We start from the raw sequence: 15,165 nt of genomic DNA on the forward strand, positions 1-15,165 counted from the left end.
TTAGAAATGCTCCAAATTTTTTACCTCAGGTCTACAGAAGTGTTTGTGTATCACCTAAAACCACAAAGCCTGATTTTGATTAGGCTGTGGGTACCACTGCTAGGTTATTGTTTTAAGATAGCATCATGGAAAAACTTCAGTTATAACTTAATTAATTCAAACACTATCGTTACTTTTGAATGGAAGCATTTTATCCAAGCAAAGGATCACCCCTGAATGACTGTATTTGTACTGCAGAACCACCAGGGCTCTAGGGTTCAGCTAAGGTCTGCATTCAAAGTTATTGCATTAACACTTATGTTATACTGCTGCCTACAGGTCCATATTTAAAATTAGCGTGTTATGCTAACTTATGTTTAAACAAGGCTCCTGTTCCAAAGCTTAGGAAACAAGCAAGATAAGAAAGGTATGGGAGAAGCTGAGCCCATTTTACTTTCCATGGTTATGATTGTGTATGTAATTGAGTGCATTTCTTCCACTGCCCTGAAGCCACCACAGAGGGGCTAGTTTTGTAGAGAGCTACATTTGGGAATGCAGTTCAAGAGGAAGACAGGGATTATGGTAGTGCCTATATTAGAGGTGCTGTGGAGGAAAGCACAGGGATACCTGGAATGGCAGCCCTCCACATGACAGACAGGTAGGTATCTGATGATCTCTCCTGTGGTGTTTGTTGCAATCTGTGATTTCCCCTTGTGGAAACTGCACATTTTTTAAAGCAAATGTATATGTATTTTGAGGTTGGACACAGAATATAAGGACTGTCTTTTCCTAATTTGTGGTTTAAAGATCCCTTACAAGTAGCCTATAAATCTCAAGAACTTGTCATATTGCATCTCACTAATATACTGAAAAAAGGAATGACATATGCCACAGGTTTCACCAGAAGAGAAACATCATCCTTGCAGAGGCTGGAGTGGGGAAGGGTGGTCTTCCTTTCCAGTTCATGTGCATAGTTCTTCTTTGGGTAACCAATTTAAATTGCTACACACATATTTTGAATTTAAAAATATTTTCTGAATACAGGAAGAAGAAATTTCAACTTAGTGCCTGTAGGAGAGCCAGACACTTCTGCAAGCACTTCCTCTCCTCCCTACAGAACTGATTGATCTTGGCAACTCAGGATGCTGGTGGTTTCAGCTACAGCTAATAGCCACTGAAATTATTTTCCTCCATGTTCTGTAAACTACACCATTTCTGCAAAAGAGACTCCTTTATTTGACCAATTAGCAAACTGACATTTCCTAAGATCATATAAATTAATAGAAATGTTAGCATTTAGCACTCAAAATCCGCTGCACTCTGGAGGCAGGATAAGGTATAAGTCAGCTCTAATTAAAGTTATTTCATGCCAGGCAGTCCCTGCTGACTGCCACAATACTGTTTTCTATGTAATTGTTGGTCAATTTGTTGCAATATATCATCAAGATTACTGAATTATTAGCTATAATTACAACTTCAGAGTCAATAGCAGTGTCACAGCAAGGGTAAGTAAACACTAGAAAATGATGAGAGATGGAAATACCTTTCTAACAGCTACATCATATTAGTAGTACAGAGACCACCCACTGTAACAGCTAGGCACAATGATAAATTCCTACTTGGAGAAAGTGGACTTGGATGTTTTTGTCTTAATGTTCTGCATTCATCTCAGTGACATCCCCCATAAGCTCCTCTTTGATTCCTGCCCACCAGCTGTGGAGCACGCATGTGAGGTAGTTTAAACTTGCTAAAACCCATACAATCTGCCAGACTAAATTTTACAGCTACCAGTGTCAAACCATCTGCACAGACCATCCCCAAGGATGCCTCTCCCAAAGGTCTGCAGGTCATTCTTCTATGGCTCTTTGGTCACCCCAAGTCCCATTTTCACACATGGCCTGGAGGATCAGGAGCCCACAGTCTGTTAGACAGGTACCAGTTCTCCATTCTCCAAAGGCCACCTCTCCTAGCACTATTTACTTTTGATTCCTGATATGGTTGGCTGGTTATGACCTCCTGGAAAATTTGCCCCTTGTGTATTTCTGAGAATGGCAACACAATGTCCTCTATGGAAGAAGTGTGATAGAAGTTTCTACTCTTTTCACAGAAGAACATAGTATTTGCTGTTACTACTTCGACTCACATGAGAGATACTTTTCAAAACTATTCACCATTTCAAAGGATGCATTAATTTTGGGAAAAGAAAAGGAAAAAAGAAAAAAAGTATTTTTCTGCAAGTCAAGTCCAGAACTTCCAGGAAATCCAAAGAAAAAATACTTCTGATAAGAAATTTCAAGTTTTACTCTAAGTTCAAGGTGTGTTGGGAAATGGACTGAGAGTTCAGTGTGTGGAAACATGACCTGTAAAGTTCAGCATATACTGCAAGAACCAAAACCTAATTAGGGGAGTTGGTCAGGCTTTTAACTTATCTACCTAATCTCCAACCACAGCCTCAAAGGTTGAAAATGCGACTCCATCTTCTAAACCAAGAAACAAGTCATTAAAAATTCAGGCTGTACAACTAACATTGCACTCATTTAACAAAACAAGAGTTCAAAACATAAGAAGTTTAACTCCACATCAGAGACATTTCTGGAAACCGCAGACTTAACGAACTATCTTCCCCTCCATTGGTTTCAAATGAAACAAGCACAGAGGCTTTCTTTGGCACAGCCTAACCCTGTTCAACCAGGTGTGGGTTTCAAATAAGTTGCCCTTGTGCAGGAATTTGAAGACAAACATTTGTAAACTTTTTTTTTGTTTGTTTGTGTTTTAAAAATGTACCCACAGTGGTGGCCCTGCTGAAAGCAGCCCGGACAGCTGGAACAGCAACGCGGAGCCAACCAGCCAAGTCACAGCCCTGGCTGCAAGTGAGCTTGTGCTCTGCTCTCACGGCCTGACTCAGTGGAAAAAAAGAAGTCTGTGGAAACTCAAGCTACAGTGAGATGACAGGTGACTTCTGGGAAAAAAAAAACGTATAGCTGTAGCCCCACATCCATTTCTGGAAACCTGGCACAAGTAATTTGTGGGAGAGAAGGTATCGAGCAGAGCTGGCTGGGTGATAGTGGAATAAGTCCATTCCAAAACTGAGCAGGTTTTCCAATTTTTTTGTATGGTCTTGAAATGAAAACAAGAAATTTTAAAATGGAAGGGTGTGGAATTTTGTTGAAACATCTATTTCTGAGTTAGAGAGATTGAATTTTCAGATCAGACATAACCAGAGACCTCAGCCTGGGATACATAAAACTCCCCATTCATCAACACCAGCACCTCTGCAAAATCTTTTGGCATCCAAGAAGCAGCATATTTTACTTAAATATATTTCATCAAATGTGTTCTGACGAATTCCAATCTTGAAATGTCATTGTGTCACCAGTTTGTGGAAAGATCAGTGTTTTAAAAAACTCATAAAAATAAAGGACTGGAGAAGAAGCTGAGGAACAGTCAGTCACTCAAAAGACATTTGTCAGCAAAATTAAATATAAGTTCAGGCATATTCTGTTTCATCACATACTGTTCCTTTTAGGGGTGAGGCACTTAAGTAATTTCTCTATTTTGGAATGAGACTGCAAGACAAACAGTTTATCTTCAGTTTGGCAAAAGAAAGTTTCATTAACGTCTATCAAGATGAAAGTGGCGCAAACCAGAATATTTTACAGCTTAAATAGTGACTCTGTTCTTCAGCTATGTGTAAACTATTCATCTCACAGGATGCAATCAAATGTCACTGTCTCAATATGAGTTCCCGGTAACGTGGAAAACACAAATCCCTGTAATTTATATACACGCGTGTACACACACACACACACACACACACACACACACATATAGTACCTATATACACATACACACACATATAAATATAGTATTTTCATGTATACACATGGATGCAAACCACATCTGGACTACCATTAAAATATTTCTCCTACCTCCTCAATAACCACAGTTACAGTAATACAGTAATCCCTAGAAGGAACAGAGTAGGGCTAAGGTCAGCTGTCTCTGATCACCAGTGTTTGTACAAAGTGATTTTATGTTTCATTTGCACTAGAGATTGATATCAAGTTATAATTCTGGCTCAAAAGAATTTTTATGGAAGAAAAAAATGTTTGGAAGGTTGAAAGATTTTCCCAAAGGAAGGTTCAGGGAATAAATGAGAGCTTATTTATATTTTTCAACACTTTTTCAAACTGGAAAACAGGGAGAAAATTCCGAATCTTGCTCCTCAAAACACTGCATTATCACAAGAGAGTCTGTATTGTATTTTTTCTGCTGAAATTAAAATATTTTTTAAAAAAAAGAGGGAAAACATAATGTGTAAAATTCAGTCTACTCTTCAGTGAAAATATTACAGTTTTTCCATTTTAAGACTGTTACCATCTTTTCACCAAGATGATTCCAAACATGATGTACATTTTCCATCAAGTTTGAAAGAGTATTTAAGAAACTCTTCATTTCCATAAAAGTTCAGAGTTTGGGTTTTTATTTATTTTTTTCCCCAAATGTTTTTATTGAAACAAATTTCAGCCTATTGTAGCTTGCATTTTGGACTCTCTCAAAATTCAAATTCAAAACTTCAAAGCAAGCCATCTCCACAACTATTACTTTTGTAGGATTTTGATCAAAGCCATGGAAATTCCTGGTTCCACCCTGCAATAATGAACGGGCCCAGATTTCATTTGAAATCCAGCTCTGAGGAGCTGACTTACCCATCTGGTTTGCAAGAATCCTGCTGTCTTCACCTGACCCAAGAGCATCTCCGCAGAGCAAATCTCTCCTCCAACTGGAACGCATCCATGCAACACAGTCCCCATTCCCTCGATGTGGGGGGGCACCAACATTTGGCTGTCAACCTCCTGTTTACCAACCTTCTCCAAGTTCAGAAAGCTCCTTCTTTCTGCACCCTGAAGATCAAGGGTTTTTTGTTGGGTTTTTTTTTTAGCAATTCACTAGATAGCTGTTTGCCTAAAGAGACCCTCCCACTGCTCTTTTATCCTCTGAAGGCAGGCCAATTTTCAACTCCAGCCTGGTGGTTGCCTTGGTTAACCTCTGCCTTGTTTCATGAGGCTTAGAAACCCCAATACACCTTTCAAATGGCGCGTCTGATCACACTGCTCTGGCAGATAAGCAGAAAATTAGAATGAGCTTCTCCAGGTAAGCGCCAGCATGAAGGTACCGTCATCTTCCGGGGGGAATGCCTGGCAGGCAGGCATGCAGGCAGGCAAGCAGGTTTGGAGATCAATTATGATGGGGACACAGAAAAGGCAGCTGTGTAACAGCACAGCAACAACACTCTTTTCAGTGCTTCTGCCAGGCAAGGCTGTGGTGCTTTCTTCTATGGGGAATTTGGGACGAATATCTTGAGAGCACTTTTAAATATTGTACATAAGAAATTTAGGTGGCTGTTGAAGATGAAATTGTCCCTACCTTGCTCTATACAGCTTATATTCAAGTATTTTAGATTTGAAACTTCATGTTTCAATTCAAGGCCTTTATTCTGTAAGTTTTCCTACTGTTTGTAGGATTTTTCCATCATGCTGGTAGCCTCTTCCTCCTCTCTCACCGAGACCGCGTGCCACAGTCCTGTGCAATAACACAGGCAAAAAACATGGGTTACTACAACTTGGTTTCTAGTTTCCATTCTTTATGTTTCTTCAGGTTCAAATGCAAACTCCACAGCACAGAAAAATTTAGGTCTTGCAGTTGGTTCAGACTGTTTTCAGGAACTAAATTGTCCTTTGAGGGGTGACATCCAGAGGAGCCTCTGAATTTTCCAAACTGACTCTGGGGATCTAACTACTCCTCTGGATACCTGGCTTTCCTGAAGCAAAAGCTCTCTTTTCCAAATCAGGACGTGTTCAAAATAAGTACAATTGAAAGAAAAAACAAAAAACCCAAACCCAAAAAATACAAAACAAAACAAAAAATCCCCCAACAACTTTCACCTTGGCATTTCAAGTGATTTTTTTCAAATTCAAAAACACAGGAGTTCAGAATTCTCCACCAAATCCCCACTATTTAGGTCTCTATTCTCTTGTGTGCCTTTCACAACTTTCCCCAAAACCCTAACCAGACATGTAACCATCTCCTGCCAAGGCCAGTGGGATTTAGGCAGATTCATGCCCCTGCAGCATGCAGCAACTCAGCTGCTCAGATTCCTTCCACAGCGTGGCCTGTAAAAGAAATTGTTTCAAGGTGTACAAAGCATTTGCTGCCTGCTGCTGTTGGCGGGGGAAAACTGCCATGGAGCTGTTGCCAGGGGAAGGAAGAAATAAAATCCCCTCAGGAAAGAAAAGAACACACAGGTAGAGAAGGGGGAGTGGGGTGGGAGGCGTGGGGTACTCCGTGGGACCCAGCCCTCACTTGGAAATAAGATGAGCTTGCTGTTGCAAGTACAGGGTTTGGCCAAGATCCCCCTGTGTGCACCTGAGCATCCCTGTATGTGGATGTCTGCCACACAATGAGGGTTCTTCCTTGCCCCTCTGAGCCTTGGGTGTGAGGCCTCCTTGTGAAAGTCTTTCAAAAGCAGTGACTCTTTCCCTGCTTCCTGGCTAATTGTTGCCTAATGGCACATCAAGGTGGGCACCCACAACGCTTCACTGTCTGGAAACACAAGTGGCTGCATAGGAGCACAGCCCTTCTGCAAACACTTGGGTGGCTTGAGAAGCCTTGCCTGGGTCTGCCCCTTGTTCCCAACCCAGAACATGCTGAAGTGCTTTCTCACCCACACTGATTTGCTGATACCCATTTATGGGTACAAGAAACTGGACTACAGACCATGAGGCAACAATTTAAAAATCTTTAAACACCCTTCCTATCCCCATGCAGCCAAATCTGCTTGGAGTATGATGAAACAACTTTGAAAGGGAAGGAAGCCACACAGGGGCAGTGAGCCGAGAGATGGAGAGCAAAAGCCATGGGAAAGGTCTGGGGCCTGATAGTCCTTCCCTTGATCTCAAGTCTTAAATTTTCTGTTGTATCTATGGTTTCCCCAGAATGTTTTTCTCCAGCTAATGCAGCAGGTTCATTACCCATGCTCATATTATAGTAGCAGGAATCATATGAGAATCCCTATTTCAGAGCTTTAAATGTTAATGCAAAAAAAAAAAAAAAGGCTCAAAAAAAAAAAAAGAGATACACAATCTTATTTATCTTCATTCATTTTGGGGTCATGCATATATGAAACTTCCTCTTCTGTAACTTCTTTCACAGTCTCCCACAGAGCCCTCCTGCAGATAATCCCAGCAGTAACAAAACAATGCTGTCCTTGCTGAATGACAGCACCATTCTTGTCACTCTGCTGAGTGGGTGCCTAAAACAGGCACTTTGCCTCTCAATTCATTATTTTCTCATCACTCTCTGAAAACATTGCACCTTCCAAAGAATGAGACCGAGTATCAAAAAGGGATATTCCCGAGTAGAAGATTTTACAGTTCACTTCAGTGTACCATAAATTAAAAAATATAGTTTTTCTTACCTATCTTATTGAATGGAGTTTTTCAAACTCTTTCAATGGATTCTTTGCCCCAGAGTAAGTGTCAGTTCCAAACCACATTTTTATGCAACAAAGCTCACTAAAAGACAGAAAAAATTACATTAATTTTATAGCTGGTTTACACACTAGGCACATTTTCCAACTAAATTCTCTTTGATCTGATAATGCAATGCTTCATTTTGAAGCAAATTCTACTACTACTACTACTACTCAAAAATTGTTGCCGAATGTCATACAGAGACTGTATTTTTCAAATATTAATTCACAGCTTTCATTTTAAGGACATGTTTATAGAGGTTGAAAGGAAGTTCAGATAAAGTTGTTGCATTGTGGCAATATATGAAATGAATTGTTTTAATAGGAAAGAAGTTTAAGATAATCTCTCGGCCTTATTTCCTTTACTGGTTAAACCCCTTTGGTCACGTCTGTGAGAGCAATGCTGGCCACTTTTGTTTATTTTTCTTTAACTGAAAATTTTTAACCCTATAAGTAAAGTTAAGGAGAAAAAATTTGTCCAAGGGGATTCATGCTATGCCAGCATGAGTCCTTTTCCAGTTGCAGATGCCTCACTAAGCCAGTGAAGTGATGATTTTTGCCTTTCTCCCTGAATTTCTGTGTTCCATTTGTTGTACCCACCATCTGCAAAGGGAAGATTTGCATTGCCATGTGCCAACTCCAGAGATACATAAAAGGAGGATCTAACTGTAGCCAACCAGAAAAATTGTAAAGCTGATGGAAACAGGACAGGCCTGACAAGAAGAGAGGAACTCTTCAGAGGAGCTGTCAGGCAGAAAACTAGAAGTGAGGAGATTGTACAGCACCAGCAAAAGTATAACACTACTTTCTTAAACCATAAGATAAAGTTAGGATTTTGGTGGTGAAGTCAGAGCAGAGGTCTGAAATCCAGAGGCTGCTGTCAACCAAGATTTCTGTGGTCTATGTCTTATGCAGATAAGAAGAGAGCTCCCATTCCTGGATGACTGCCAAGGTTGTCCTTCTGCATTGGTTTCTTTTTTTCCCAGCAGAGAGGGCTAGACAGTTAGATACATAGCTACTTATGATTTTTTTTTTTCAAATACCAGAATGTTAAAAATGTGAGGCAGACTAGCCAGACAATAAGTTTCTACTGATCTGTTACCTAACAGACCAGAAACCAGGGACTGTTTCCAGTAATATCATCTATGTTTTCTGGATTTTACCTTTCTCAGGTCCAGAACAGAGGCCTGGACCAAAACTCCCTGTTTCCCACACAAGTGCTCCTCATGGCTGAGGAGTCTGAGAGTGCAGTGCTGCATCTGAGGTCTGAGGTTGCTAAATCAGCAGTCTTGGAGCTTACCCAGGTGCCTGTATTGTGCAGACATGTCACCAACATGCCCTACATCCACCTCTACAGAAAGGCTCTGGCAATGTGCACATCTGTCCTCCTGCTTGTCAGGCACAATGGGTCACCTTCAGGTTTGGGAGAGATCCCTGCAGAGACTAAGGACTTTCACGAGGCACTTGGACCATGTAGGGACAAAACATTTCCTCAGAAACTGTTCCTTATCTCAGACACAGCAAAACATTATTAGCTCAGCTACAGGTAGCCAAACCTGACTGGAAGGCTTTCTGCCAGTTTGCTTGTGGCTGGCAGCCTCTGCCAGACCACTCACAATGACACCGTTCAACCACAAAATGTACAAGTCATAATGCACAGCACACTTTAACAGAGGTGTTACAACATGGATTTACTTGTGCCCATCACACTCTCAAGGAACCCTTGCAGACATCACTGGGCTCTGAAAGATTTCCAGTAACACCAAGGAACAAACAAAAAAACCCACAGCTTCATTTCCCAATATCAAAGGGAGAATTTGCCAATAGCACAGCAGCAAGCCATGCTGACTGTGAGCAAACAAGCTCAGTTCTGCATTGCCTACGTCTGACTTTTGTTGAGGTACCTAACTTTGACCTTTGATAAGTGAAAATGTTGGCAGGTAGCTTCTTTTTATGCTGTTTCTGGAAATTCTGCACATTTGAAGGTTTGGTGAGCTGGCCTGACTAACACGTTCATGAATGCTGACATTTAGTTCACAGTTACCACTGAGGTATGACCTGAATTATTTTTCTCAAGACCACAATCACACCCAGTTCTGCAACTGAATTGATTTTAACATAAGTGAAAATATTTTTGTGTTTAGATATGACAGAGAATAGTATGCATACCTTTGTCCAACAAAAGGACAGTTTATGTATCCAAAGCTGAGAGCGAATACTCTGTGGTGTCTGTCTTCAAAGCACCTGAGTGTGAAAGCAGACACTTCAGTTGCTTTAGCCTACACCAAAAGGCAGCTGCCAGGGATGTACAGTGTCACTGCTGCACTGGTTCATTCATTACAACCTTTTCAGCTCACTTTCTGTAGAAACAAAGAGAAGTAGACGTGCCAGGGGACACTTTTGCAATGATACAACTTATACAACAACTTCCTCGTTTTAATTATCTAAGTGGTAAGTGGGTGGAGCACCTTCATAATTTGCTTTTCTCTTTTATTACTGAAATAAAATATCTGAAATATCTAAGGGTGCTGGGAGAGAGGTCACTCTTATTACATTCCTTTGCAGGCAGCATGGTTTTTCAGGGACACCTGTCCACAGGAAACTCCGTAAACGCTTTCTAACAGGTCCCCAGGTAGTGGAGAGAGCACAGCTGCTAGAGAGTGTTAATGGCAGGACAGCTGCTTGGCTGACAGGATTGGAACCAGCTCGGTGCATGTGCTGGGACTGTAAACAGGAATGAATTTTCCTAAAAGCTTTATAAGTAAAAATGTTTATTTTTGGAATATTAGCAAAATAAAAGGAGTTACGATGTTCCTTTAATTTTAAGTCAAAACATAATGACATGCAGCTTTTAAGGAGGTTTATTTTATAGCAAAATCTCAAATTGAAACAAGGTGGCTTTGAAACAACTTCAGAAATACCATAGATTTCTTCCTAGATGTATATATAAAACATGCTTGGGCATTAATTTTTTGTCCTTAATGTGTAGTGAAATTGGTCATGAAATTCTGCTTTCCACAAACCATACCTGAGGTATTGGGGAACACCCTTCTGTCTCCCAGGCCTGCCACTGATAGCAAAAGCTCGGTGTGTGGTGTGAGAGGTACAACAAGGTATCTGGAACAGGTTATTCCCATGCTAAAAACATGAAATAGAGGTCTTGTTTCAAGGACTGGCACCAAGAGGAAGACTCCTGACTCCCAGACTTCCCCCAGCCATAGCCTTCCTCTCTGAGCCAGAGCCATCCAGTGCCAAGAAAGTGCCCTCTTGTGACAACCCCAGCACAGGCTCAGAGATGGGATTTTGAACCCAGACAAACACCAGCTTCAATCTAGTTGCAAACAACTTAAATTCTTTTTGGAGCGTTAGTAAACAACACATTCTCTTTGGGAAGTTCACCTGAGGACAGCAGAACACAAACTGCTTGCTACTCACCCCACAGCACTTGCAGTGCAGCACTCCAGCCTGGATGATGAACAGTACTTGTCTAATCATCTTGAAATGCCATCCCTATCTTTTTAGGAACGACAGAGACATTCTAAAATCCATCTAGACTTTACCATGTTTCTCAAAGTCTCTCAAAGGCATTTTCTGCTGTAAATGCTTCACCAGCATCTCATCAAGGGATGAAAACAGTGGCTCTACCACTTGTACATAGCTCTTCACAGTTTCTCCTCTTGAGTTTGAAGCTATGCTTGGTTTAAAGTTATTAATTGCCTTTTTCACAGCTGGCACCAGCAGCCTTGCATGTTGACTCAAAGTGTGATGTGATAATTAGGCAGGGTGAGGAATCTTTGTTAAATTTCATTCTTTGGCGCTATTTTGCCTTTGATCTCACTGCTCTCCTTTCCAGAAGCGTTACAGCATTCCAGCAGAAGCCAAGGGTGGGCCTTTCATCAACCTGGGGGAAAAGCTTTGTCCTGTGCCCCACAGCACTCTGCTCTCAGTCTCAAACACCCCATTTGGATGACAGCTATGTGCTTGCTGGAGCGCCTGTGAGGTGCCTACAGCCAGAAAAGCACGTACGGTGCGCCCTCCACCAAAACACAGATCACATCAACATATCAAAAGAGAAGTAGTAACAAAGTTCAGTATTGAAATAAACAAGTAAGCAGGCTTTTAACAATGCTGGTTCTCCAGTAACTTGATCAAAACTTTGTATTTTACTCTGCAAGTTAGAATGGCCCATGGCATTTTAAAGAATTTAAATTTTAATTTAAAATTAAACTTTAAATTTTAAAGAATTTAAAATCCTTTAAAACCAATGCCTACTCCTCTCTTGGACTTCAAAGCTGTCCATATTCCAGAGCCTTGCAGGCAGTTAACTTCAGCATTCTCTTGATTTTAACTGACCAATTACAAACCATTTAAGAGATGGTGTAAAAATAGTTATATAAACTCAGGAATAAGTCCTAGAGCTTTTCTATAGTTATGAGTGAATCACTTTCCCAAATGTTCATTCTTGGGCTTTTGTCACTTTTCATTTCTTTGAGATCTGGCCTTTCTACTTGTTCTAGCCTATTTCTCTCCAGACCTGGATGGCAAGAAATGCAGGGAGACAGCGGGCCCACCTGAATCTCATGAATCCTGTCCCTGCCATATTGTTAACAACACTGGGCTTTTAGCAACATATCAATGCAAGCCAAAGAAAAGCATCTGCCCCAGGAGACATAACTGGTAGGATTTTTGCAATATGCATAGAGCAAATAAATGAGAGAATTCATTTTTTCCACCCCAGGAAGGATATGATTGCCTGTTACGCTGTGATGTGTGTTGAACTATGTCCCAGAGATGTTTTGGTAGTAGAAAATAGGCAGGGGTAGGACACCTGCAAGACAGGTACGTAACTATGCACTTGACAATGAAGGTAATGTCAAAGTGAATGTATGTGAAGAAATGAGCTGCGTGGTGTGTCATGCATAATGAGTTACTCTTGGAAGATGCTTTCCCCAGGCTGCTATCCTCATAGTCCCTTGGTCTCCCAAACCGGGGAGACTGAGTATGAACTGCCTGTTAGCAGGTTTTGCTGCCACAGCTCTTTTAGTGGTGACAATCAACAGAGCTTGTGCTCATCATCTTCAGTTTCTTCTGGGCAAATGTGTGAAAATTCCAGTAGGAGATTTCACATGACTGCTGGGAGACTGATGCTGGTGCAGGAGCAGATATCTGCCTGCTCCATCTTTTATCTGATGGCTAGCATGTTGCTGCTCTTACCCCAGAGAGAGTTCAAAAGAGTAATTCCCTTTAGGGGTACGAGACCTCCCTTTCACACACAATGTGCTAAGCCACAGAGCTTTTTTGCCCTCTTATGCCAGTCTGCCTTCCCTCTCTTCCACATTGCAGTCCTGGCTGCAGCTGCCCCTATCCGAAATTCAGGAGGTGGGATGCAAAGCTGCAACTCACAGGTTATTGTTAAACAGCCATGGCAACAGAAGTACAGAGGTGGAAAGAGGCAAAGAAAGCCCCTTTCTTCTCCTCAGAGCCTAAGGATTATGCAGGGCAGGTCTTTTTGTGGATTGGGTCAAAGGTGTAACCTGATTCCAAGATGCAGCAAAGAGAACCCAGTGCTGGGTCACATTGACACTGGGCTGTCCATGGGCTGTAACGAGTCAGTCCTGTCTGTTCTTCTGTGGCTTAAGCTTTTGCAGTAAATTTTAAAGATTCTTCTTACAGAACATCTCTGTGGGAGTGAGACAGGCAATGCACTGGACTAGGTAAGACCCAGCAGCACTCTAGGATGATCACTCTTTCCCAATGAAGTTAATTTAAATACATTTCCCTGAAGTGTGGCTCCATTTTAACTGAGACACCATACACTCCAGCTAACTGCACATGTTCCTGGCTCACCACTGCAGAGGTTTTTATGACATCTCCAAACTACTTCTTCTCCACAGGTGCCACCAATGGTTGGACTGATTTTCATGCCTTTAATGAATGGCACTTAAACCATTCCTTTTCCTACTGGGGCTTTTATCTTTGTGCTTTTAGTTTTCCAGGAGGGTCTCTTCAAGCTTCTGTCAAACTCCTGTTACAGCCTGCAGATAGAAGCAGACATAGAATAAAGGACTCATATGTTCCATGTTCTAATTTAAGCACCTAAAGTTCACTGGACTTTGAGTCCTATCCACAGGAAAGAGAGAAGACCATTTGCTGGTAGGAAAATGACCACCAGAGGCTCCACTGGGGCTGAGCCTCTCTGAGATTTTTCTGAACTGGAAAAGGTACAAAAATGTATTTGAATCTGAGAGGAAAATGAAGTAATCAGAATATCTTCTTAATTCTGACAACAGTAGATTCTGAAGCAGCTGGTAGATTTTTAGATTTCAATTAATCCAGGCAGCAAGAAGTGAGATCACATGGCAAAAATATGAAGCTGGCTCTCCTCCAGCAGAAAAATTAGATTTAAGAGATGGCAATTCTTGAACAGAGAATACAAATAGAAGCAGAAAAAAACCCCCCTGTCTGCAACTGAACGAAGTTTGTGGGCATCCTGTGACAGAACACTAGAGGACACATAAACAAACCTTGAAAACTTGCTCAGATTTACCCAAATATGAGAATGCAGTGGGCCTATCTGAGAAAACTGAGAGATGACAAAAGAGTGGGAGCAAAAGGCAGCAAGGCCGTTTAAGTTGGAATCCAACAAGAGATGGTCCCTGTAATGTGAAACACTTTGCCAGCCAGTGCTTACCATGACCCTGCCCAACAACTCGAGGCATATGCAGCACTTCCTATGACAGGATTTCCTCAAGCTGCACTTGGGTTAATTTCAGGACACAAGAATTATATCTGAGCATGCAAGGACTTAGATTGCCTGGATCTACAGCAGGCACCAAGTTCAACATAAACAGCATTTTCTGACTATTGGAAAACCAGTGGAAGATCATGATTTGAAAAGAAAAGGTGTGCTAGATTGACAATAACAAGAGAGAGTCTGTGTAAGGATAGGGAGGATACTTCCATTGAGTTCTACCTCTCACAGACAAAGAAGACATAAAAATATTGCTCAGAATAATGAAATATGTATTGGGAAGCTTATTGCTCATTGGTTGCTCATTTGTTGCTCATGGCCTGATGGAACAGTGAGAGTGTAAAAAGTTGAAGCACTGGAAGAATGAAAGAATTCCCAGAACTGCTTATATATCAGAAAGTATAACATTTAAATTGTTTGAGGAAGTTTTTAGTTCAAGTTCTGGCAGCAAAATACAGTCACAACTGACAACTGATGGCTTGAGACATCAGGAGCTCTAGGATGGAAAGAAGGCTGCTGCAATTTTAAGACACAAATTGAAAATATTTAATATTTTTACTGATAGGAGCCTTATGAACTTCAAATTGACTGTAAGCTCTTTACTATCTTTGCCAGACACACATTTTGAAAAAAGCACAACTATATTTACTTTTTCCCAGCTACCAAACATATGATCTGCAAGGCAAATTCAAGTGAGGCCGATAGTGCAGGCATATGAATTTCAGCCTTCAAGGAAAGTCTGGGGTAACAAACTAAATTTGGTGGGAGCCAATCTAAGTTTAAAGCCTTGTCTAGATGAAATACGGACCATGAAATGTGTTCTTGCTTGAACAACTGCTCAGGATGTGACCCCACGGAGAGAGTGTAACAGCCTGTGGGTTGTGTTACAGCTATAGGGTTGCTG

At 41.2% G+C, this 15,165-nt stretch overlaps 1 long non-coding RNA gene across 1 annotated transcript in view; it reads right to left on the reverse strand.

The window, feature by feature from the left end:
- Positions 1-15,165, reverse strand: part of LOC143694523 (uncharacterized) — a 142,427-nt gene that overhangs the window by 13,635 nt on the left and 113,627 nt on the right. Inside the window, exons 4-6 of the long non-coding RNA XR_013183080.1 lie at positions 7,457-7,553; positions 5,407-5,562; positions 4,689-4,883 (exon numbers count right to left, since the gene is read on the reverse strand). This is a non-coding gene — a long non-coding RNA (uncharacterized LOC143694523). The remainder of the gene's footprint in view (positions 1-4,688; positions 4,884-5,406; positions 5,563-7,456; positions 7,554-15,165) is intronic.

Source organism: Agelaius phoeniceus, chromosome 1 (genome assembly GCF_051311805.1).
Source record: "Agelaius phoeniceus isolate bAgePho1 chromosome 1, bAgePho1.hap1, whole genome shotgun sequence".
Classification (NCBI taxonomy): Eukaryota; Metazoa; Chordata; class Aves; order Passeriformes; family Icteridae; genus Agelaius; species Agelaius phoeniceus.